Below are 26049 nucleotides of genomic sequence, written 5' to 3' on the forward strand. Positions count from 1 at the left end.
AAGAAAATCCATATAACGTTTTCCTCTGTCCTTGGATTCTTTATTTTTCAGCAATAGGAGCCATTTCCAGCAATGCAAGTTTAAGATGGAGCATTGACTCAGGAGCAAGAGAACATATTTCTTCTCCCATCTACTCCATTGTTTTTTCTTTGGCTGTTTTTATTGGTCCTTTCCCATATGCAAGGGATATAGAAATTACGGAATATTTTCTGTAACCTTCACTTTTTATTTGCTCTAGCTGGAAAGAAAGTAAGTAGGACACATTAGTGAAGAGCTATAGGTAAACAAGCTAGTCTGTCTCATTTAGAATAAAATTAATTTTAGTATGGAAAAAATATAAACTTTGTATGTGAGAAGGAAGGATTCTTGGGTCTGCCTGTGTGACATTATACACTTCTTATGTTTAGGGAGTCCAGTAGATAAAGTGAGTTTCATCTTAGGAACCTGTTTTTTCAGAATTGGCTTTACATTTTAGAGACACAGATTTACAGATGAATGCAACGTCCCGTGAGTCAGCATACTGAAACCAGGAAAGTCAAAGAACAGGTATTGAACAGGATTACCTGGTCTGCAAAAATGTATGGAAATCATGTCCAAAATCAGAATGTAACCTACCCTCATGTTGTATTATAGGGCTTCATTACACCAAAACAATACAAAACTCTTCGGACTTATCTGACTTTAGTTCCTACTCATGCTGTTTGATTGTTTGATTGTTATTATTTCTTATGTATTTTTGAGAAAGGGTAAAAGTCGGCACTGATACTTTTTTCCTAAGTGCCCTACTTCATAACAGAGCTATTTGAACACCATTCTCTTCTTCCTATGATGCTATCATCCCTCTTGCCTTTCCAGCTGTCCTGATTTTGGCTGGGATAGAGTTAATTTTCTTCTTATTAACTGGTATAGTGCTGTGTTTTGGATTTAATATGAGAATAATATTGATAACACACTGATATTTTAGTTGTTGCTAAGTAATGTTTAATAGTCAAGGACTTTTCAGCTTCCCATGCTCTGCCAGGTGCACAAGAAGCTGGGAGGAATCATAGCCAGGACAGCTAACCCAACTGGCCAATGGGGTATTCCATACCATATGATGTCATATTTAGCATATAAGGCTGGGCGAAGAAGAAGGAAGGGGGGGGGGGATTTTCGGAGTGATGGCATTTGTCTTCCCAAGTAACCGTGACACGTGATGGAGCCCTGCTTTCCTGGAGATGGCTGAACACCTGCCTGCCAATGGGAAGCAGTGAATGAATTCCTTATTTTGTTTTGCTTGCATGCGTAGCTTTTGCTTTACCTATTAAACTGTCTTTATCTCAACCCACGAGTTCTCTCACTTTTATCCTTCCGATTCTCTCCCCCATCCCACCGAGAGGGAGTGAGCGAGTGACTGTGTGGGGCTTAGTTGCCAGCTGGGGTTAAACCATAACACCAGGATGCACATCTGCAGAAGAAAAATCTACTTTTCTGGCTTCACCTCTTAAACTGTTGAGGAAAACAGGATCTCTGTGTGTCATTTAGAGCTCTCTGGGGAGATTTATTTGCTACCACTTTTTATGCACTAAGAACAGCAATAGTTTGACAAATGTTGCAACAAAATTATGTAACAGCAAATGATAGGACTTACTGGCAGGTATAAGTTGGTTCTTGGTGGGATTTATCAAGTATCTGAATGAAGTCTCTTTAAACATGAATACTGTCATGCTTTCAAATCCTTCCAGAAGCAAAATCTAAAATACAAAGAAATATCAGAAAAACAGTGAACTATAACCAAAGAATATTGATTTTTTTCCACAATTTGTAGATCTTAGGTATAGTTGTCTGCATACCGTACAATAAGGAATTCTCAGCATGCAAACAAATCCTTCTATGTTATCTAAGTGGTGCCAAATTAAAAGCAGATAACACAGCAGTGACATTAACCTTTGGTTTTGCATCATATGTAGAGGAAATCTGACTGGCCAACTGCAAACAACACACACATTAAAGTAGGACAAGGTGGTATCAGGAAAAATAGGACACCCTAGAAATTAAGTCCAGACTGAGCACTTAAGATTGCAAGATATATACAAAATGAAAAGAAGAAGAAAGTTTTTGTGTATAGCTTATGGTAGGGTGGGGTTTTTGTTTGTCTGATTGACCAATTTCTCTTTTCCATTGAGAAATATTTACCAGAAATGTTATTGCTTGAGTTATGAGTGTCATAGAGTTACACATAGAGAAACCTAGAGTAACTCCCATTCAGAAAAAGGATTTAAAAAAGAAACAATACATACTTTCTTAAAGACTTGTCTTTTCCGTGATAAAAGTAGGGTAATTGCCAAAGGATGAAAGCCTAAGATAAAAAGACCTCAAAATAGGGCAAAGTAATGGTTCCCTTTAAAAAACACTTTTTGTAAAGCATTTTCTAGCTAATTAAAAATGAAAGTTACTAATGAATAAAGTTTTGTCAGTATTCGTCTCAATAATCTACCATCTGGACTATAAGCTAAGGCTTGTTGTAACCTCAAAATGGCTTGACTGAAAATGTTTGTAAAAACTAACACCCGAACTGTACTTGTAAATCTTTTTCATCAAACTGAAAAAGAAAAATCTTGTTATCCTCCTATGGCACACTCTAAACAGAGTCAAATGTTGAAATCGCTGTTAAACAGGATTGTTTCCTAACCAGCCATGCTGTCATCTTCCCACATACAGCCCGGCCACTGACTGTCATCAGCAAGTGTGAAAGCTATTCTTGAGACCAGACACCTTCTGCTCCATGACTAACAATGCCTCACAGTGCTCAATGCCGACTGAGCAGTTTCACAGCTGTTACATCATTTTCAAGGAAGAAGCTGTTAAGGTATGCGTGCATGCAGCTAATCCTGACCTATGGCTCCACCAACAAGATAACTACATGAGAAAAGTCAGGGTGCTACAGGTAACAAAAGGAGAGCAATGTACTTCTATATACCCTGACCTGTGGTATTGCTAACAAGATAGCAACATGAAAACAGCAGGACACTGTACACGGAAGAAAGGGGGTGTTAGTTTATCAAAATGGTGACCAAGAAAGAAAGGCGAAGGATAGACTGTGGAGCAAAACATTAAAGCTATTGTTGCTGTGACCGCAATCCCAGGTGAGTAACTGTTGTGCCTGGTCAGGGCCCTTGGGTGTTTTCCCCAGAGCTGGCAAGGGAGCACCCCAAGGGCCGGGACTGGACATCCAGACATCCTAGCAGAGTCACTGGCAGCACCTGGCTTAGTTCTTCAGCCCATCAGGCTTCAAAATCTTAGGGAGTAAAGGCAATAAAGGCGTTTTGAACAGCCAAAATACCCTACAACACTGTGCACAGAGTGTCCTGGAGATTCCCATGTTTCAAATAGACATGAAGGAGTCTTGTTTGAACCCTAAGGTTACCAAAAGCAATTTAACTGTGCTAGTGTGGCACCAACCTGAGTTAAATTTGCTCTGCTGTGAAGAAACACAGCAAACTACCAAAGACACAACATGATCAGAGTAAATCTTACAATGGAGCACCTCTCCGCAGCAACACAGATGTTAGACCCATTTGAAAGGAAAAAGGACAATTTCCTCAATTAATAGCTTTTATATTCTTTCATTTTTACTTTTTGTGGCTAAGTGCTTCTATTGCTTAAGTCAAAGTGCAGTTGAAAATAAAAGGAACTATTATGTGGGTTTTTTCTTCTAAAAGGTCAACAGAAGTTCTTCATTGTTCCAGCATAAGTATTACCATGTGTCATCAGTTTTACTTTGATGTAATGATGGATAAATGGTCTTTCTGTAGCTACATATTCTGCATTTAAGAAACTTCTAATATTATATATAGGGTTCATTTTGAATATGAAAGGGAAATATGAATCAGTCATAATTATAAAGGGTTTGCCAGACTCAGCTAGAGTGGTTTTATAGCAGTATTTCATAATCCAAACTTGCAGAAGTGTTATCCATGGGCTCTGTCTCTCCAAGAGAAAAATACTGAGGTAAATAGGGACAAATCAAACTGCAATCAGACAATTGATTATGAGTGGTAAGGCTTTGCAAATACTGTAGAAACAATAACAACAAAAACAAAAACCAGAGCAGTAAGAATACTGTTAAAGTCATTCAATACACTACAAGATGTCATGGTTTAACCCAGTAGGCAGCTAAATACACACAGCTGCTTGCTTACACCCCCCATAGTGGGATGGGGAAGAGAATCGGAAGAGTAAAAATTAGAACAATTATGGATTGAGACAAGAACAGTTTAATAATTGAAATAAAATATAATAATAATAATAATATTAATAATAATAATATGCAATGAAAAGGAAGATAACTAAAAGAGAGAGAAATAAAACCCAAGAAAGACAAGTGATGCAAATGAAAAACAATTCCTCACCACCCACCGACCAATGCCCAGCCTGTCCCCAGGGAACGGCCCACCAGCCAGCTTTCCCCTAGTTTGTATACTGAGCATGATGTCATATGGTATGGAATATCCCATTGGCCAGTTTGGGTCAGCTGTCCTGTCTGTGCCCCCTCCCAGCTTCTTGTGTATCTCCAGCCTTCTCAGTTGGTAGAGCATGAGAAGCTGAGAAGGCCTTGACTCTGTGTAAGCACTTCTCAGCCATAACGAAAACATCCCTGTGTTATCAACACTGTTTTCAGCACAAATCCAAAACATATCCCATACTAGCTACTATGAACAAAATTAACTCTACCCCAGCCAAAAGCAGCACACAAGAGTAACCAACAAATGATATATGTAAATAACACAAAGCCAGATTTTTTCTGTCCTACAGTACTTAATTTAGCTGCAGTATGAATGCAAGTTGGTGGAGGAAAGCTACAAGTTACTACTGCTGCACAGCAGAGGACAATCACTGGAAAACGTGTTAGCAAATAGCAAGAGTGGAAAATTATAGCACTGTTAACACTCTCCCCTTAGTATCTCTTCTAACACAGGTCTCAGTTGCTTCTATTCAACAATTCTTTGCCCCTCAAGCACTTCCATTATTTAAAAGTGTATGTGTGCCTATTTGAAGAGTAAAATACTAACACCTGTAGTATTCTGTCAGTGTATTCAGTCAGTATTCACCAGTATACAGATGGTTTTAAGCAAAATTTGTACCACTATAACAGGTTTGATCCAATTGTGAAAAATATTGTTTCATCGATGTCATAAAAATTCATGGTTGGTATGTTTTTATAAATACTTCAACATTACATTTGCTCATATATCATCTGTTTCATGCTACTCATCTAAACTCTTGTTATAGTCAGTGAGGATCCTCTTGCTTCAGTGAACAAAAGTTAGAGTGATACTGTCAACCAATAACTAACATTTTTTTCATCAAAGACAGCTGAACCAGGGTCTAGGTGATCCTTCTTCACAGGATCTCTGCTTGCTGTAACAGCAGTTGAGATGCTATGACTACACCTGCATTAGCAAGCCATGCAGAATGGAAAGAGTGGATCCGCACAGCAGGAGAACTGGTGCCGAGGGTCTGATGCCCACATTATAGACATTAATGTTTTTCTTTTGTGTCACTTCGGAGCCGGGGAAGATTATGGAGCGGTTCATCTTTAGGGTACTCACGAGCCATGTGCAGGACAACCAGGGGATCAGGCCCAGCCAGCACAGGTTCATGGAAGGCAGGTCCTGCTTGACCAACCTGATCTCCTTCTATGACCAGGTGACCTGCCTAGTGGATGAGGGAAAGGCTGTAGATGTGATCTACCTGGACTTTAGTAAAGCCTTTGACACTGTCTCCCACAGCATTCTCCTAGAGAAGCTGGCGGCTCATGGCTTAGACACTCTTCGCTGGGTAAAAAACTGGCTGGACGGCCAAGCCCAGAGAGTTGTGGTGAACGGAGTTAAATCCAGTTGGCGGCCGGTCACAAGCGGTGTTCCCCAGGGTTCAGTTTTGGGGCCAGTCCTGTTCAATATCTTTATCAATGATCTGGATGAGGGGATCCAGTGCTCCCTCAGTAAGTTTGCAGACGACACCAAGTTGGGTGGGAGTGTTGATCTGCTCGAGGGTCGGAAGGCTCTGCAGAGGGACCTGGACAGGCTGATCGATGGGCTGAGGCCAACTGTATGAGGTTCAACAAGGCCAAGTGCCGGGTCCTGCACTTCGGCCACAACAACCCCAGGCAACGCTACAGGCTTGGGGAAGAGTGGCTGGAAAGCTGCCCAGAGGAAAAGGACCTGGGGGTGCTGATTGACAGCCAGCTGAACATGAGCCAGCAGTGTGCCCAGGTGGCCAAGAAGGCCAATGGCATCCTGGCCTGTATCAGAAATAGTGTGGCCAGCAGGAGTGGTGAGGTCGCACCTTGAATACTGTGTTCAGTTTTGGGCCCCTCACTACAAGAAGGACATGGAGGTGCTGGAGCATGTCCAGAGAAGGGCAACAAAGCTGGTGAAGGGCCTGGAGCACAAGCCTTATGAGGAGCAGCTGAGGGAACTGGGACTGTTTAGTCTGGAGAAGAGGAGGTTGAGGGGAGACCTCATCGCACTTTACAACTACCTGAAAGGAGGTTGTAGTGAGGTGGGGGTCGGTCTCTTCTCCCAAATAACTAACGATAGGATGAGAGGAAATGGCCTCAAGTTACTCCAAGGGAGGTTTAGATTGGCTATTTGGAAAAAGTTCTTCAGCGAAAGAGTTGTCAAGCATTGGAGTAGGCTGCCCAGGGAAGTGGTTGAGTCACCATCCCTGGAAGTATTTAAAAGACGTGTAGATGAGGCGCTTAGGGACATGGTTTAGTGGGCGTGGTGGCGTTGGGTTGATGGTTGGACTCGATGATCTTACAGGTCTTTTCCAACCTTAATGATTCTATGATTCTATGATTCTAGGCTAGTCCCATAAACTGAACATATTTGCAGCTGGAGTATCTCTGATGAGTCCCTGGAGCTTCCTTTTTGGGCTTCCAGATCTTGGAATATAAAGCTGAATCATACCCTGGGTTCAATTCATTTCCCTAAAAATAGGCAATGTGGCACCCTTCCAGTTGTTCTTGGAGGTCCACCTGGCCTCCAGCTGCCACTGCAAAATACCTCAGGCCTCCTGTAGCATCTGTGCTTCCTGTGTCAGAACCCATGAGGTTCTTTCACGTACCCTCAGGTGTTTCAGTGATACTGAACACTTTCACAGGAATAACTGAATGAAGACATGGGTCTCTCTAAGTAAAACGGGGAAATAAGGTTGAAAGCAATTGTGTCTGCCTCACTACTTTAACAACTTGATGCTTTCTAATATTTTAGTGGCCTGGCTGTGTGGCAATGAAGTGTTCCTTTAGGGCACTTCTACCACTGACTACAATAATCTGCATTTTTTTAGTAGCTCTGAAGAAAGGACTGCACAGACTCCTGAGGAAATACCGTGGAGAGATGTTCATTGAGAAATTTTAATCAGCTAAAGTCTCCATATTCTAAGTATAGTCTATTTCCCTATTTGGGGACATATATTGGAATATTAATTAAGGTCTGGCACAAGGTTCAGCATGTACCAGAACTGAGTGGGACTAAACTGAATAGGAGATGGGATCAAAAGTTTTAGATTAAGGGAAAAACTACATATCTTATTACAGGGAAAGCTAAGACTAAATGCAAAAAACCTGCCCTCTCTGCAAATAAGCTGTCTGTACAGGTTTAATAATATGGCTATCATGAATTCAGTACTAAACACATCCCAGTAAATATATATTTAAATGAGTTAAATTTTTGTTTGTGTTAATTATTATCCAGATATGGTTTTCAATTTAATATATTGCTGAATATAAACTACATGTTTAAAAAATTAGAACCTGTTTTTCATAGTCAAGAATGGAATGTATACTGTATCTCAGGAGTCACAAACCAATTAAACAAAGGGAAAAGAAAACAAATAAGGATTCCGTGTTACAACGGACAGAAAAAAAATCTCAATCAGGATAAAGTAATGAGCAGAATCACGATTTACTTATACTCATCTCTAGCAAGTGAGAGAAAGTTGCCTACTGAGAATATAAATAAGGCAAATCAAATAACTCAAGACATATCTGAAGAAATTTTTGTTTTATCAGATAATGAACTTGGGTTTTGTGATGAGAATGCTAATGAATTCATTTATAATGCGGATAGCAATAATAAAGATAAAGTGACTCTGCTGGAAACATGTATCCCTTTCTTTGTTAAAGTCTAATAAGAAATTAAAGTGATGGAAAAAAAACATAATGAAAAGTCAGATATCTGACTTAATAACAGAAAGCTACAACTTGGAAGGCAAACTTTGGTGATATCAATACTGAGATGCTGAAAGAAAAATATAAGGAGTTAAATATTTGAACTCAAACTTATTTGTCCAATTCAAAGGTACAGTAATGCATTGAGAATGATCCTGTAAATTTTTGCAAGAGTAACCTTCTGCACAAGCATATATTCAACCTCAGTTTTTTTACACAATACAAATATATATAGCTATTGCTTCTGTCCAAAATCTCTCATTGTTTCTCCAAAATCTATCATGGATAACTAGTCATCAGATAAGACTCAGGAAGACTACAAAGCAGATTTTAGCCTTCTATGCTGAAACCCTCAGCTTCCTTCTGTATCACTGTGGATAGCATCATCAAATGTACAACCACAGTCACCTTTGACTTTGATCTTTCTAACGTGTCACATCCATTCTTTCCCCATTTAATATATCTAAGTTAGAACCTTTTCTAACTGTCCATATAATTATAAATTTTTCCAAGCTCATATCATTTTACTTTTGACTCTGGCAACAGCTTTCATTGTGGTCCACATAAGCAGTTGTCCTTGTGATAGCCATTCAGAATACTGCAATAAAATCATTTTTTTAGGTCAGAATGACCTTATTTCTTCTCTGGCTGTCTTTCTAATGACTCGTCTTATCCATCACATAAACAACTGTGTTGGGCTAGTCTTGTCTAAGGGCCAAAATGCCACCCAGCTGCTCTCTCACTCCCCCCTCCTCAACAGGACAGGGGGAGAAAATGTGATGAGAAAGCTTGTGGATCGAGATAAAGACAGGGAGATCGCTTACCTGTAGCCATCATGGGCAAAAAAGACTCAACTTGGGGAAAATTAATTTATTTATTGTCAATTAAAATAGATTTGGATGGTAAGAAACAGAGACAAACATTAAAACACCACCTTTCCCCATCCCTCCTTTCCCAGGCTGACCTTTACTCCTTCACTCCCAACTCCTCTACCTTCCCCTACCCCCCACCCCACACAGCACAAATGGGATGGGGAATGGGGGGGTTACACTAGACCATAACAGTTCCTCTCCTTCTTACACTTTTCCCCTGCTCCAGTATGTACCCTTCCCATGGGCTGCAGTCCTTCAGGATAAACCTGCTCCAGCAGGGCTGTCCCATGGGACTGCAGGGCAATCTCTGCTCCAGCATCTGGAGCACCTCCTCTCCCTCCTTCTCTGACCTTGGTACTCGCACTGTTGTTTCTCTTTTTTTTTTCCTTTTTTTTTTTTTTCTTTTTCCCTCCTCTGCTGTCTGTACAGTGTTTTCTGACCTTTTTTGAATGTTTTTGCAGAGGTCCCACTGACTTGGCTGATGGGCTCAGTTCTGGCCTGTGGGGGGTCTGTTGCACGGATGGTTTTGTCTGGTACAGGGCAGCCCCTAAACTCTTCCCAGAGGTCACCCCTTCAGCATCCCCACTATCAACACTTTGCCACCTGCACCCAATACAACTGTGTAACTTAGCCTTGAAAAATCTTTTCAGTCTACTTTCTGCCCACTTAGGCTCTCCCACTCAGGGCTAGTAGGTTAACTCTCACTAACGTTAGGTTCATATAATCAGCCTCCATTTCCAACTGGATAATTTTTTCAAGCAGTTTTGCTTTTTGGGGGGATGAAATTTCCCTATAAATATCACCAAAGGGATACTGTGATCCTACTTTATGCTTCACTTAAAACTCCTTTTCACTTTGACATCCTCCAAAAAATTACTGGAGTCCAGCTACTGGTATCCTGAAACCAGCATTATCTCTTGGTTTCCATTCCCTGTATCATTCCACTTTTCTTCACCTTCTCTGTCTTGCTTAGAAGCCGCCTGAGTCTGTATCCTGTGCTTGTACAGCATTTAGGTCACAGAGCTCCTCGTGTCTGACTGGGTTTCCCTAAGTATTAGGTTAATGGAACTATCATGTTAACCTAACTTGTGAGCGATCTTTCAGACATTTTCCTTAAAATTAATCATATACAGAAGTGCTTAGGGGGTTGATTCCTTATATTGTGTGTATCAAACCTCTATAAAGTTTTGTGGGTTTTTTAAGTAACCAGGGAGTCAGTGATCTAGTCCATAATCCTTTTATTAGCATTTTCTGAGTAATATGTTAAAAAAAGCAGAATGCCATATTTTCCCTGATTTACATTAAGACATGATTTGGCTGCTGTTGTACAGAAAGACCTTGAAATTATTTCTGAAGAATAATCATATAACAAAGCCTTGTGAGGTAGATTTTTCTGTATGTTAAGAGAGACCATAAATTTTGTGCAGTAAAATGGCAGCTGCCTGGCAGCAAGGAGTAATATTTCTTTCAGTGTAGGACAGAGGACAAAAAAAAGAATCACAATAGATCAAATTTAGAATAAAAAAAAAAGGATCATAAAAAGTCTTGTAATTAGTGCACTGGGATGTAAATAAAATCTTTCAAATATATTTCATTTAACCTTTATATTGTTCAGTAATATAATGAGTTATATTTACAAATTATATATGTCCTGTTAAATGACAATTAATTGTTCAATCTATGAAAAAAGCTATAAGAAAATCCAGCTGTGCCAATCCACTTGATATGGACTATCTGAAAAAAAAAATAATATAGAATCCTGGTATTTGATTAAATATTGGTAGGTGCCTGAATTGTTTTATTTTGTCACAGTAATGTTGCTTAATATATTTGAAGGAATATATTTACCCATTTCCTTTTATGTGGCAATTTTTTTAGTTTACTGTATTAACACACAGTCTTTAGAGTCAACTAAGATGAAATGGGTGTCCTCAAAAATGCTTATTAGGCAAGGACAAGGAGTTATTCCTGGACTGGGTCATGAGTGTGTTCAGCAAAAAGTATTGTAGTGTAACAAGCCAAGGGAAAGGGAAAGGGAAAGGGTAAGAAGGGAAAACTCTCCAAGTCACCAGCCAACAAAAGAACTGGTGAGGATCTCCCCAGCTCATCATCCTCATCTGTGCATACTCTCCAGTGCAGAAGGTGTTCCTCTGAATAATTTTTTACACAGTAACAATATGGTTTCATCAGGACTGTTTCATTACAGTTATAGTGCTTAAGAGAGCATACTTTTATCAGGCACAGATGATGTACACATCAATTGGCTGTTTAGCTTTCTGCATGTGCATTATCAGCAAATGTTTATTGGCTACCTCTATGAACTATTATCCACTAGAGTTATCTATTAAGATTTATTTGTTCCCTAGCATAAGTTTATAAACTAAGAACTATGAAGCAAGGGCTGGAAAGGGAAAATTCACATTTCAATAGCAATTACTTCCTACAAAACCCAACTTTACGGATGTGATAATGTTTCCTGAATCCTCCATTGTGAGGCTGTGAGGATAACAGCCCTTTGTGATAAAAAAGTAAAAGGCACTGCCGCAGCAGCCTGGGGTTGTGTATGTGGCAGGTTGCATACAAAATGAAAGACATACTGTAGTGTAACAAGTGAAAGACTGCAGACTTACAAATATAAGACTGTTAACTTTATATAGGTTAAAGCACTGTGCAACACCAGCACTGGTGTATGCTGGATACAAGATTCTGTTACTCCCCCTCACTTTCCCTCAAAGCCCACTGCTCTAGTTCTGCACATAACAAGGCAGAGTCCAGCAGCCATCCCGTTCACCAGGTCCCACAAAAGGGATCTCATTCATCATCTTTTCTTTCCTGAATAGGTGTGCCATTTGAACTCGTACATACTTTTGCCACAAACTACAAACCACAGTCATAGCTTTGACTGGAGCCAAGTCAATAACGCAAATGTGCCATTTGTACACACATCTGTTTCATCTGCAGCAGAAACAGGTAACTTCAAATGGCTCAGGGATTAGCTTACAGTTACGGAAGACAAAAGGGGTGCATGTTGCTGGCTGTCTAGACAGGAATTCATTTTCTTCCTTATAGTATTGCTGATGCCTTCCTTGATATACCTCTGAGTATATCTCTATAGATTCTCTAAGTACATAATTTTTAGGCATAACAATTCATTCAAGTAAGTACTAGTCTGAAGTAAATGAGCTCAGAATTAACCCTAAAATGAATGTAAAGCTAAAATGAATGTAACCCTAAAATGAATGTATTGGAAATCACTTTTATTGTTCCTGAATGTAGTTATTATGCAGACAGTGGGATTTTTTTTCTATTTATCTTGTAGATTTGAAATATGACTAAGGATGCTTATTTATGACTATTCCAAAGATATTTTTTATGTTACTTCCTGCTTAACAGACACAGTTACAAGCATTTTGAACTGTTGGTTAGGAAATATTTCTGTCAGCTGAATTTGGTTCCAAATGTTTTCAGAAACTAAACATAAAAGCAGTAGCTAAGGATAAAGTTCATACACATGAAAACATCTAACAAATACTCATGGAGGAATTCTTAAATATACCCACAGTTCTACTAATTATTTTTTTAATATTCTTGGCACATTTAAAAAGCCATTTTAAATTCACAATTGCATGCTTTGTTTTTCAAATAGCAATACAAAAAATATTGTTCTTTTCCACATATCCACAAATGTTTCTTCAGGCCTTCAAATGTAGTAGCACATACTTTATTTAAGGAGGCTATTTATAGTTATGCAGATATAATTTAAAGAGTGATCAATTTTGCATAAAGAAAAGGGCTAATTTGGAGACAAAGTCTATCACGCTCAAAATAGGTCTATATTGCCAAAGTAAAATAAATTGACTATCCTTGAATTACTCATCTCCGAATAGCCTGGTTTTGTTAGAGTAGCCACAATGCACCCTGGTACTTCAGCTGCTGATCTATCCCCATGTTGCACCCTCTTACACATGATTTTTTTTTAGTGATATTTACTTAGTTATTTGAACTGAGTATATAGCTGAGTCTCTCTCAATTCATTTCTAGTGAATACTGGGAGGACTGGTCTGTCTTTAGCAGGTAGCTAAAGGAAACTGTGAAAAGTCCTGGAGAGATTAGCTGCATTCAAATAGACACATAGCAAAAAGGTCACATCCACAGAAGTTTTTAGACACACAATTTCCTATGAAATCACAAAGTTCCTGTGAAAAATAGTGGACAGTGAGGCATTAAAACAGGAGTCGGAAACCAAAATGTCTTTGTAGGCTGTGCTGTTAGAAGCAGATAAATTATACTATTTTCAGTTCATGCCTATACACACCACAAGAAAGATAAGAATTTCCGCACATGATGAGATTAAAATGAAGTGAAATAGCTGAGTTTTACTATAAATTAATTTTAAAATGAAAAGATTTTGTTCATAGTAGATACTACTTTACCCAATAATATTTAATCTTAAGGTAATATTAATAAAATCTTAAAAATAATAATCATATAATCTTAAGATTTCATAAGTAGGTATAAGACAGCTTAATAATGTAATATAACCTTTAAGATTTCATAAGCATGTGTAAGGCTTCCATAAATCTAAGTCTGCACATGCTTTAGTATTTTTTTGATTGCTTAGAAATGTGAAATAAAACCAAATACTGAAAAGAACTAGGTGATTCTGCACAGTTCAACAAATGGGAGACCACATGATGGGGAACCTTGTCCCCTACTTTCAGTGCTGTCAGAGGTCTCTTCACGCATACATGCCTTGTTTTCCTACCACTGCAAAGGCTGTGGATGTGGTCTACCTGGACTTCAGTAAAGCCTTTGACACTGTCTCCCACAGCATTCTCCTAGAGAACCTGGCGGCTCACGGCCTAAATAGGTACACTCTTCGCTGGGTAAAAACTGGCTCGACGGCCAAGCCCAGAGAGTTGTGGTGAACAGAGTTAAATCCAGTTGGCAACCGGTCACAAGCGGTGTTCCCCAGAGCTCAGTACTAGGGCCAGTCCTGTTCAATATCTTTATCAATGATCTGGACGAGGGGATCCAGTGCTCCCTCAGTAAGTTTGCAGACGACACCAAGTTGGGTGGGAGTGTTGATCTGCTCGAGGGTCGGAAGGCTCTGCAGAGGGACCTGGACAGGCTGGATCGATGGGCTGAGGCCAACTGTATGAGGTTCAACAAGACCAAGTGCCGGGTCCTGCACTTGGGCCACAACAACCCCAGGCAACACTACAGGCTTGGGGAAGAGTGGCTGGAAAGCTGCCCGGAGGAAAAGGATCTGGGGGTGCTGATTGACAGCAGGCTGAACATGAGCCGGCAGTGTGCCCAGGTGGCCAAGAAAGCCAATGGCATCCTGGCCTGTATCAGAAATAGTGTGGCCAGCAGGAGCAGGGAGGTGATTGTGCCCCTGTACTCGGCACTGGTGAGGCTGCATCTCGAATACTGTGTTCAGTTTTGGGCCCCTCACTACAAGAAGGACATGGAGGTGTTGGAGCGTGTCCAGAGAAGGGCAACGAAGATGGTGAAGGGTCTGGAGCACAAGTCTTATGAGGAGCGGCTGAGGGAACTGGGGTTGTTTAGTCTGGAGAAGAGGAGGCTGAGGGGAGACCTTATCGCGCTTTACAACTACCTGAAAGGAGGTTGTAGCGAGGTGGGTGTTGGTCTCTTCTCCCAAGTAACTAGCAATAGGACGAGAGGAAATGGCCTCAAGTTGCGCCAGGGGAGGTTTAGATTGGACATTAGGAGAAATTTCTTTACTGAAGGAGTGGTCAGGCCTTGGAACAGGCTGCCCAGGGAAGTGGTTGAGTCACCATCCCTGGAAGTATTTAAAAGACGTGTAGATGAGGCGCTTAGGGACATGGTGTAGTGGGCATGGTGTGTTGGTTTGATGGTTGGACTCGATGATCTTAGAGGTCTTTTCCAACCTTAATGATTCTATGATTCTATGATTCTAATGACATTTGCTGCTTTGTAAAGATCATCCCTACGTACAGGCAGAACCAAAACATTAGAAGAGCTGGATACAATTGCAGCACCTGACTATGGCTGGCATAGGTCCTTCACCCATCAGATGTGGGGGCATCTGGCTTCAGCATAAACACAGAGTTCCTATACTGTTTCTCCTCTGAGAGCTGAAAACATACCAAATTATTTGGCTAGAGCAGTGACAGTTTTACAAGGTTGAAATAAACAATTCTAAACATAATAATGATTATCCAAATCCTACAAGTGAGCCAGAGAATGTGCTTTGATCAATATAGTAATTGGACTATAGCCCAAATATCAAAAGTGTATTCATGTTTTTGACAGAAGAAGGCAACAGTTCAGTGCAAGAAGAAAAGGGTCATCTCATATAAGAATGCCATGCTTTACGCATCCACCCCTTCTTTCTTTTCGGTGACATGCTACTGGAACTTGTTCCTTTCTTAGCACAGCCTGGCCTATTATGAACAAAGAGTGCGTAATATACATGTTCATGGGTTGGTACTGAATGAGGTTAATTAATGGTTCTTCTTACATAGATGTCTGGAATTAAAACAAAAGGCTCAAAACCTACAATTAACAGTGGCAAGTAACCTATAATTTTTCCAACTCCTCTACGGATTTTGATTATTATCCACTGCACATTTGATTTCTTGCCATTTTCTTTGACCTATTCACAGCAGAGATGAAAGCTTCATTGTCGAGGTAAGAGAAGCACCATGTGGTCTTTTTACCACCAGAAACATACTGCATTAACTTCTCATGGACAAACAGTTTATAGGTTACTGTCCCACCAAGACGTAGGCTATTAAACATCCTTCTTCATCAACTGTGTTGCAGAAAATGTACTTGAATTTAGTGGCCCTGATATTCATAGCTGTCAAATGAACTGCTATTAACTGGGAGTGTATAAGTTGGCTTAACACCAGCCTCTGGCCAGCTGTGACTCCAAAATTGTTCAATGAAGAAAATGAACAATGTATTTTAATCACAAAGCTAGGACTGCAGAACTCAGCTTAGGAGTAGTATACATCTTAGCTTGCAATTTGTGTACGAACCATCCTGAAAAAAAAATGAATAAGCAGGAAATTATTTATGTTGCATTTGCTGCAATTGTTGTCTCTATGGACAGCATCCTGAGGGCCTATTTTCCTGCGAGCATACACAGGTATAAGATCTCCTGAAATTTGACCTAGATATCTCTACGTGAAATCTGAACCGTGACCAGCTTTGGGAGCCTGGGATTGGCAACCAGACTGGTGAGCTGGATTCAGTGCCTCATTTCAGGGCCCCTTTGTGGTGTTTGAACTCCTGATACTATTTAAATTGTTTCTTTAAAGCAAAAGACTTCTCTGTTGGAGTCCCTTAATATTGTTGTAACTGAGGGATGAGGAGGAGGAGGAAGCCAAGAGCTGCTGGAGGAAAGAGAAGGAGCAGAAGTGATATTTCCATAGCTGACACTTTAAATATGACAGTGCTAATACACAATGTTTCTTGACAAAAATATATCACTTGAGGCATTTAAAGAAGGCATTTAACATACAAATATGAGGAGCAGTGCTAGAAGGATCAACAGATCTTTGCCAATCATTCTGTGAACTATTAGGATTTTATGTTGGCTTTTTTCTGGATTAATGTGCAAGCAGTGAGGGAAGTGCTTTCAGGGCCCTAGCCATCCCCTGCAGTGCATGTGGCAAGACAAGTCTGGATCCTTCTGTCAATATTTGGAACCTGCAAAATATTCAGAGGACATTAAGATAATAAAGTTACATCTAGTTAAAACAGAAGTAGAAGTGATCAATGGATCCTTTCAAGGTCATGCAGTCAGATAGCAGAATTCACTCTCACTCTCCAAAATTCATTACACTAAAAAAATTGAAGGTTACACTAGTTCTTCTCACCTCTGAAGGGAGATGAAACAGTATATGGCACTGACTTTTGTCCACTAAAGCCCATTCAGACTTTTTCAATCTTTTCAGTAGGGGACAGGGAGGCAGAATTCCTTCCTGTCAATCACAAAATAAAAGTATTATGTTGTGCTGTACCAAAAAGTGCTCCCAGGAGATTAATTTTAGAGTTCACAAAAGATACATGAAGTGCCATCTGAAGACTACATCCTTATATGTCTCAAAATTCTGCCTATGGTCCTGAGCTTGCCAGAAACACATACAAACACATATAAGCTGAATTATACCAGCATAGTTCATTCTTCCTTAGCTAAATTCTGTAGTCTGCATCACTAGGTTTTGATCCAGGGAATTATCATGTGTATTTCAGACACACAACACAGTGAATCCCACAGCAAAGATCCTCAGACTCTTCTCACAGTGAAAGAGAAATGGCTTAGATCCAATTGCTGTATTCCTTCCTCACCCGAAGTAGCTATGTGGAATAATTAAACCCTTTGCCTTGTGTGGCAATTCAGTGGTTAGCCCCTGGGAGTCCCCATGCTTTCTCGCCTTCCTGTGTGACTTTGAGCCATTTGGCTTGACCTCGTGATGAGCTGGACTCCCGAGTCACAATATACCCCACGTCTTTGGTATGCAGGTTAAATTGCATACCATATGCAGAATCATTGATGCAGTTCTCAAGAGTATACTGTGATTTGTTCACAGATTGTTACGAATGTAGACACCCAAGAGCTAGCAGTTTATTTCAGGCTGCCCATATGCATGAGGGAAGTTATTGACAGTATGTTACTCAGGCGTTACTGGCAGGGGACCTTCGTCTTCAAATAGTAATGAAATATGAGTCATTCTCATTCAGAAATACGGAATCAGAGTCATTCATTTGTCTATGAAAAATGTCTTTGCATACTCAGGAAAACAGCCATTATAATTAGAACTTTAAAAATTGCAGGTGTAAATTTGGGGGTTTTTAAACATTAATTTTTCCATATCCAAATTATTAACTGCCTATCCATGTCCTAAATCAAGCACATAAACACTGTTAGCTTATCAGCCATATGGTACATCTTCACACATAATCCTTCCTAGCTCAAAGACAACTTTGTGTACATTTATTTGGAAGCCCAATAAGCATTCAGTTTTTGCCACTTTATGTAGGAAGAACAACTAAAACTAGAGTGTTTGGTTAATCCTTAGTTCATTGAAAATAAATTCATCCCTTATGTTAATTGCAGACAACCTTGAATCTGCTGACATGCCTATCTTTCCTAGGGATTTTTAAATAAGACATGTTCTCCAGCATGCCATATGAAGTCCTAGAATAATCCCATTGATGTTAATAGAAATCTACTGAAAGACATGACCAAATGGATTTGTGATGGCCATAATTCAGGCAGTTTTGTCTAAAACAATATAACTTTGAAAAACAAAGCCAAAACATTTGTGTGAGTTGTTCAAATTATTCCTTCCCATATACACATTCTACTGCTTTTCAAGTTCTTCAGAGTCTTCTTTATCACAACTAAACCCAAACACTTACACATTTCATGAAGATCATCAACCTGTCTGTTGATATTTGCCAACTGAAAGAAGATAATCTACCTTTGCTTTATATTTTGTCTCTTCCCTGTTTTTATGGCTTTACTTTACTTTTCTTCTCCACTTCCTAAATTTATTTAATAAACTCACCAGAGGTATTGCTAGGACTTTGTGAATGTTCAAGTAAATCGTATCATCTTCTTCTTTCTGACAGTTATCTTTTGACACAATCATAGTATTTTAACAGATTTGTCAAGAGTTTCCTTAGAAAAAATGTACTTTAACTTATTGTTTCAAATTACCCACCATCAATGTAAGTCCTGTAAGTTATACCAACACCAAAATGACCTTTTTGTAAGTATATATGCCACTCCCATATTTAGCTAGATCGTTTTTTACTTCTTTGTTAAATTCTTAAGTCCTGACAATCCTTCGCTTCTTCTGGATCTGAATTTATCTCACTTAAGCAACCACTCAGGATTGGAGTTCAGAGTGCACTACATTTCATCTCACGTAAATACCTTCCTCCATGTACATACATATTCTGCCACACTTGCATAATACCTAAATCTTTTAACCTGTATTTTAGAACATAAGGGCAATTTAGGCAGTCTGTGAAACACAATGCTCTCTCCACTGTATTGCTACCTCCAGAAAACAGCGTTCCATTTCCCTTCTGATCGAGCAGATATTTAGACTTTCCATGCAAAGCAAAACAGATTCAACAACTTTTAAGCACGAAGGAATTTTATTGGCAAAAACGGTGACATACATAAGATTTTTGGTCATCTGCAGTGTTTGATGATATAAAAAAAAAAGGGAGTTGAACACAGTTTTAGACACAAACAAACTGAAATACAAGATAGGTGGGATTTAACTTTTTAAAATACAAATGTGAATCTGGACTCAAGTCTCTCTTCTTCTGGTACACAACAGATCAATAAAACTCTCATGCTTTCAGTTTCTGACAGACTTAAAGGATTTCTTAGGTACTTAACTTGGCCTAATTTCCATCTTACATTTTATTTGACATTGTGGAAATGACGATTTTTAACATTGTGGTCCTTTAAGAGTTTCCACATTTTTGGGAAAATTATAAATAAAGTTATTTAAACTTGAGTGTAATATGTACAATATGAAATGCATATGCATAAATTATATTTATGATTTCAAGGTTTTGGAAGCCAGACTCTAACTTTTCAAAAGGTGATGTTATGGAAATTTTAATAACTAGTATATACAATATTGTACATACTAATACTGTGCACCAATGTAATGAACTCTATGAATGCTGTGAAAAGTATTTGTATGTTCTTGGGTAAAGCCAGATATTCAGTAATATACCACTAACAGTTTCTAGCAAAACTCTTTGGTGATAGTGTGGTGGATTTACAAAATCCTAGGAGCAGAGAAGAGCTATCATTAAAGTAGGCTATAATTTATACACTATATGCCATCATTAAACAAAACATAAGTAAGCTTGACAAGATGGGGAACCTAATCTGTCTGTTTTCTTTGGGCATTTTAGCAGTTTATCCATTTCTTGATAGTAAGCATACACATTGGAAAATGAATAGAATAATTTCTATACCAAATTGTCCTCAAACACCATCTTTCTGTCACATGCTCTTTCAGAGAAAAGACAGTAAACTAGAGAAGACTAAAATGTTTTCTTCTATCCCCCTTTCAGACTTTGTCTTGAATCATAAGCATACACTGCAGAATCTGACATGCTTTGTTCACATTAGTGTTCTAGCCTATCACAATGTATATATGTGTATATATATACATGAACTCTAGAGGTAATTTACATGTGCAATTCAGAAGTATTAACTGCAAACATGTTAAATAACAACTGTCTAGAATTTTAGAGAAGTTTGAATAAACTGGGTAGGCTAGATAATTTATTTTGAATAAATTATCTGTATGGTTTGCCAGTAGCTGAACACCAGGAAAGTTCCTTAAGACCTGCACCATAGCCTACCCATTCTGTTACTAGAGCATGCTATTCCTATAGTTTAACATAGTACTAACTTAAAGCAACTTCCATATGCACCACTACAATGATGACTGTTTATTAATAATTTTTATTAACTATTAGAAAGACAGCAATTACAAATTCTGCAACTGACCAAAATTAGAGAACTGATAGATAAGACAATCATTGTTACTAAGTGACCTTACAACTTAGAAACTGTTTTTTGCCAATAAAACATATTGGGGAAAAAAATGCGTTCTAACTAAAACAAAGAAGTGTAGAATGGATATTCTACCATAAGAAGCTGGACTTGGGCTAGCATTGTAATAGTAAAGTCAAACATCATCTTTAGCTACTGGTAAAATATATAATGTGGACCACGTATGGGTAACCATGCAATCGTCATCTATGGTAATTTCTTTCAGTTTGCTGTGAATATTACTAAGGAGTGTAGAGAACTGAGGTTCATCAAAATTCTGTAAATTACAATTACACACACTTTTCAGGCAATCTGAGCTCTTCTTCCAGTTCCTTGCTTAAAAAAAAAAACAGCAAACAAATAAACAATTAATCAAAAACTTTTTTCCATGAAACTATGTCTAAGTATCCATTTTGGTGACCCATGAGATGCACTGTCATGCAAAAAATGCATACCCTTCAAAGAAAGCTCTTATACTTTTTTCAAAAATCTTCCTAGCCATCTAAAGTAGTCTTTTTCATTACTTCCTTTTCGTCTTCACAACATATCTTTCTGAAGTTTTCTTACAAAAATAAATATACTCATGAAACTTAGAGAATCAGAAAACTCTTATCTTCAATGTCTTCAGAGATTTAGACTCTCTCTTATGTTTCTAATGAACATTCCTTTGTCCTATCCCTCTACTACAAAGACCAAACCCCGTCTTTTGGGAACCTTTGCCATTCTAAAGTTGAACTTCTCTTAAATTAGGTTGGAAACACAAATGTAGAAACAATCTTCTCAATATGATGATCATATTAACAACAACGGACTGCGATTTTGAAGAATATTCTTAAATTTGAAGTCTTTGACTTTAATTTAATCATAAAAAGTGCTAACAAAGTTGTGATGCTTCTAAAATATTTCCCACAGTTGGGTTTTAAAGCTTCTGACCCATATTATGACTGTCCTTAAAATATCAGAACTGATTAGGAGAAGAAAACAATTCCTAAGGACATTTCTGCAAATAAAGTCGAAATGTCCAGACTTTTGAATTAAGTCAGCAAAATTTCTCCTTATCCTCCTGGCTTAGTTATTGTGAGTAAATTCATATTCCCTTAAAGCAACCTGTAGCAGAGGAGCTGCTTGAATGTATTGCAGTTGTAGGAAATAAAGCCTGCATTTGTTTCCCATTTGCAGAAAAACATACAGAAATGATTAAAATCTCCATCGACTTTTATATTCTTCCTGTATCATTATAGTCCTTTTATCAAGAAGGCAAAGACTCATGGTCAGTTTTATAAGAAAGTCAATTAACTGAACTACAGTCTACTTTTCTACATAAATTAATAAAGTCTACTTTTCTCTGAGAGACCTTCCAGCTGTATACCTGGTGGCATTTTAGGCTTAGATTCTTAGATTTGCTTGCTGATATATAATTTGTCCTGTTTTCCAGGTCAAAACAGCCATTCCTTTCTTCAACTTCTAACAAAGCCCTTCTAATAGCTGAAAACGTTCACAGAAACTTTTACTCACACGAAAGTTACTACTGAGGTAATAAGAAGCCTGCATATCTACCCCTGCCAAAATCAGTTCTTATCTGCCTTAGCAAATTTGAAATGCTTGATCCAAGAAGCACACTGACATGAACATTGAAACTTTTCCCAGACTTTCTGCATTCTGCTATGCACATTTCTGAATCAAGGGATGACAAACTTAAACTACTGTAAGAATCCTTTGGGATCAAGCAGTTCAGCAATCTCCAGGCTTATGTTTATTACACATCTTCAGAAATATACAAATTCTTGTAAGAATTTTGTGTCCTATTCATGACCGAAGCCCTAGTGTGGGAATATTTTATGGTATATTCTCGTACAGTTTCATATTTTAGCAATTTATAATTGTATTTGTGTGTCATAGAAACAGAAAAAAATTAGATAGTGTTGCGGAGGCTCACAAAATCAAATTAGGCAGATGATAGATCCAAAAATAAACCTTATTTAAACCGAAATTGTTTAGCAGAAAACTAACTAGAAATGGGGCTCATCAAAATCATTCAACACTCTGACAACATCAGTAAACCACAGGTTCAGGATGGTGTACAAGGAACTAATACTGCATGGCTGGCTTTAGAAATGAGGATCCAAACCGTGCACAATCCCTCACCTATAAGATGAGGGCTCTCAACCTCAAGGAGTTTCCTGGGGCAGCATCCCGACCCAAGGAGAGAGTCCCCGACTGCAGACCCGCTGCTCTGAGGAGGACCGACTCAACTTGCCCTCTGGCGGGGCTCCATTTTTAACCTAGTTGAATCTGATCTGTGGTCAACTCTGATCGGCTGAGGTCTTAACTTTCCCACTCCTTGTCCGAGGTGTATACGTGACACCTAAGCTGTGTATGTGATGGTCGGCACTAGCCACTGTAAAGGTGAAAGTAAGGGCAGGAAAAGTGAGGACGCTGCAGTCCTGATGGCCCCGGTCTTTTATTGGGGTGAGTGCGCCTGCCACAGATAGGTAAATGAGTACCCTAGAATTTCATAGGTTATGTCTACATTAGCAAATAGCGGGGACTACCAGTTGGAGATTTGTAGGGCAAAACAGCTGATGACCTGCTCTCTTCACTGTACACTCTTTTGGAAGGTTTTGCTTCATATTAGTTCTTCTTTGATTTGATTGACTGAACTCACGTTAGCTGTTGGAGCAAATCTTTGGGTTTAGTTTTATCCTAGAAGAATCCAGTTTGTGTGCTCTGATATTGCTCTGTGATATGAACAAAAATATAATAAATGGAAAGGATCAAAAGATTTTCTTTGAAAGTGCATTCCTTTTCCAAACCAGGCTATTGATGAAGAAGTACCCATAGATGCACGTTGGTATAAATGGATACCTTTTCAATTCTTCACAAACTGAACAATAAACTTATTTGCTAAAACATACATAAACATGACAGAAACAGATCAAAGCAATGACTTCAGGGTCAGACTGTTAAGAAAAGTTCTAAACTACATTTTGAAAGAAATACTTATTCACAGAGATGTATACATGCTCTAGTTTGTTCCCACATAACCAGATGGAGTTTCAAAAGATAAATGCAAAATATATACATACCTGTTGCTAAGTGGAAGTGGGAGGGAATTCCTCTAGGATTACTCTGCAAATAAGTGCTCAGCTAAAAGGATCTTTAAAAGTGTAGACATATAAATAAAAATTAATCACTATCAGTTGTACTTGAGGAAAGTGAATTCAAATATATAGGACAGTATGTTTTCAATTGGAAATGTTATGAAAAAGCACAAAGATATGTAAGACAATTTTTTTTTAACAAAGCTTTCTGAAACAATCAAACCACAATATTATGCTAGTCACTAAAAAAAAACAACCAACCAACCAAACAAACAAACACTAGAGAAAAACTACTTGGATTAGAAAAGGCTCTTGTTGCTCATGATACCAGAGAAGAGAGAGTTTGACATAACCATCTCTGACTCCAAAACACATACAGTCTTGGTAGTGTGTCCTCAGCATCACCTGTTTCATTCTATGCATTCATTCGTTTTGGTCTGCTCTGTATCCTAATGCAGACACAGCTTTCCTCTTCCTTCCCCTTTCCTCTTCCTTTTGAAATAAAGAATGAGAAAAGAAGCTGTCTGAGAAACAAGTTTCTTCCTAGGCACGTAACAGCAGCTTTGGGAAAGCTAGGTATGTATTAAAGTTAGTTTATATAAGATGCATTTCCTTAGAAAAGAATAAAAAGAATGTTTTGTTTTAAAAAGCCTGACTGGACAGTGGCAATTTTGTCTTCCCCACCCACCTTTTGCAAAGCTTTGGTGGGAAGTGGTGCAGCTGATCTTAGGATGGGTATTGCATTGCTGTGCAGCCCTTCCTCCATCAGGCGGGCAGAAGAACAGCTGCTGCATTGGACCTTGCCAGACTTTTCATAACCTTCCTACTCCTCCTACTTCCCCCAGTAACTTTGTTCACGAGCTAGAGATATCTCACATCTCAACATAATTGTTGACATACAGATAAAAAGAGAAATCACACAGCTAAACAGAAGGGCATAAGTGATATTAAGTGTCCAAGAAGGCACAAGTGGTATCTGACAAAGTCAGTGTAAAATAATGACACTTACGGAAAACACACTGGAGACTGAGGAGCTTTCTGCCTAGTTGAACGCAGAGATTGTGTTTGCATGTTTGGGTGGTTTTACTCTGTGGTTGCATATGTAACTTTTGCTAAGGAAAGAGGCTTCTGTATTTATTTTATTTAAACTGATTTTTACCAGTCATGGTGGCCTTAAATATCTTGCAATACTCTTTCACTTGACTGAGCACAAATCATACTTGTATAAATTTATGGAGTGAAGCTTGATTTAACATCTCTGTATTTGCTAGGTTTGAATAATAAAAGGATATTTTATGTCCAGAAAATATATAGAGGTGGTTTTCATATTAAAGTGAGCCATTTACTTTTTAGATGAATCTCATGAAGAGCAATTCCACTGTTTTGAGGAAAAACAACAACAAACCCTCCAGTTTTGCAATAAAAGGTAAATTTTCTGGACAAAAGTTATTTTCCTATACATGAACTTCAGAGGACTTTTGAATCTTTCTTAGAACAAACACACTCTCCTCCGGAGACTCTCCCCAGGTCTCACTTACCATCTTCTCTCTTCCCTATTACCATGGCCTCTTGCATTCTCCTCCATCTTCTCCATAGGACATAGGGTCCCTTTATATTGCCACTTCCATGATCTGCCCATCTGCACTGCTACTTCATACCTTCATTGTATTTAGGACTCTTTATGTGGGGAAAAAAGAATACCTTCATATTGTCTAAAAAAATGGGGAAAATGCCTTAAAACTGTACAGTTCACATAGTAGTGCTGTGGCGAATAAGGACACGGACTCCGTCTGAGAGGGCACGAAGACGAAAATCCTTTATTATACAGCACAAGCGCCTTTTTATACCTCACATTATGCCACGTATGCACTTCAAAGAATTCCCTAGTACATCCCCTAAGCAAAGGTCATCTCGACACTCTTCCGCTAATTTCCTTATCTTTGTCACGCCCTCAGAACCGTTAACTGCCACCTCTTATCTCCCTTTTTCCCACGGCTTCTTTCACTTCCCATCTTCCCATGGCTTCTTGTTTACCAACGCTATGATACTGCTTGTACTCTCAGACATTGATTCCTCCACATCTCCCCCTTTTTCTTTTACAACAAACACTAAGCTAACTGACTTTTCTATTATTTGTTTCACACATTGCAATAAACATAGTACACACACAAGAATACATACAAATACAATCAAACATATAATTCCCAGTTCAATCAAACTCATTACCCATTTTGCCAAGCCCCAATAATTCTATCTGTTGTGGCT

The sequence above is a fragment of the Calonectris borealis genome, chromosome 1, assembly GCF_964195595.1.
Source record: "Calonectris borealis chromosome 1, bCalBor7.hap1.2, whole genome shotgun sequence".
In the NCBI taxonomy this organism is placed as follows: Eukaryota; Metazoa; Chordata; class Aves; order Procellariiformes; family Procellariidae; genus Calonectris; species Calonectris borealis.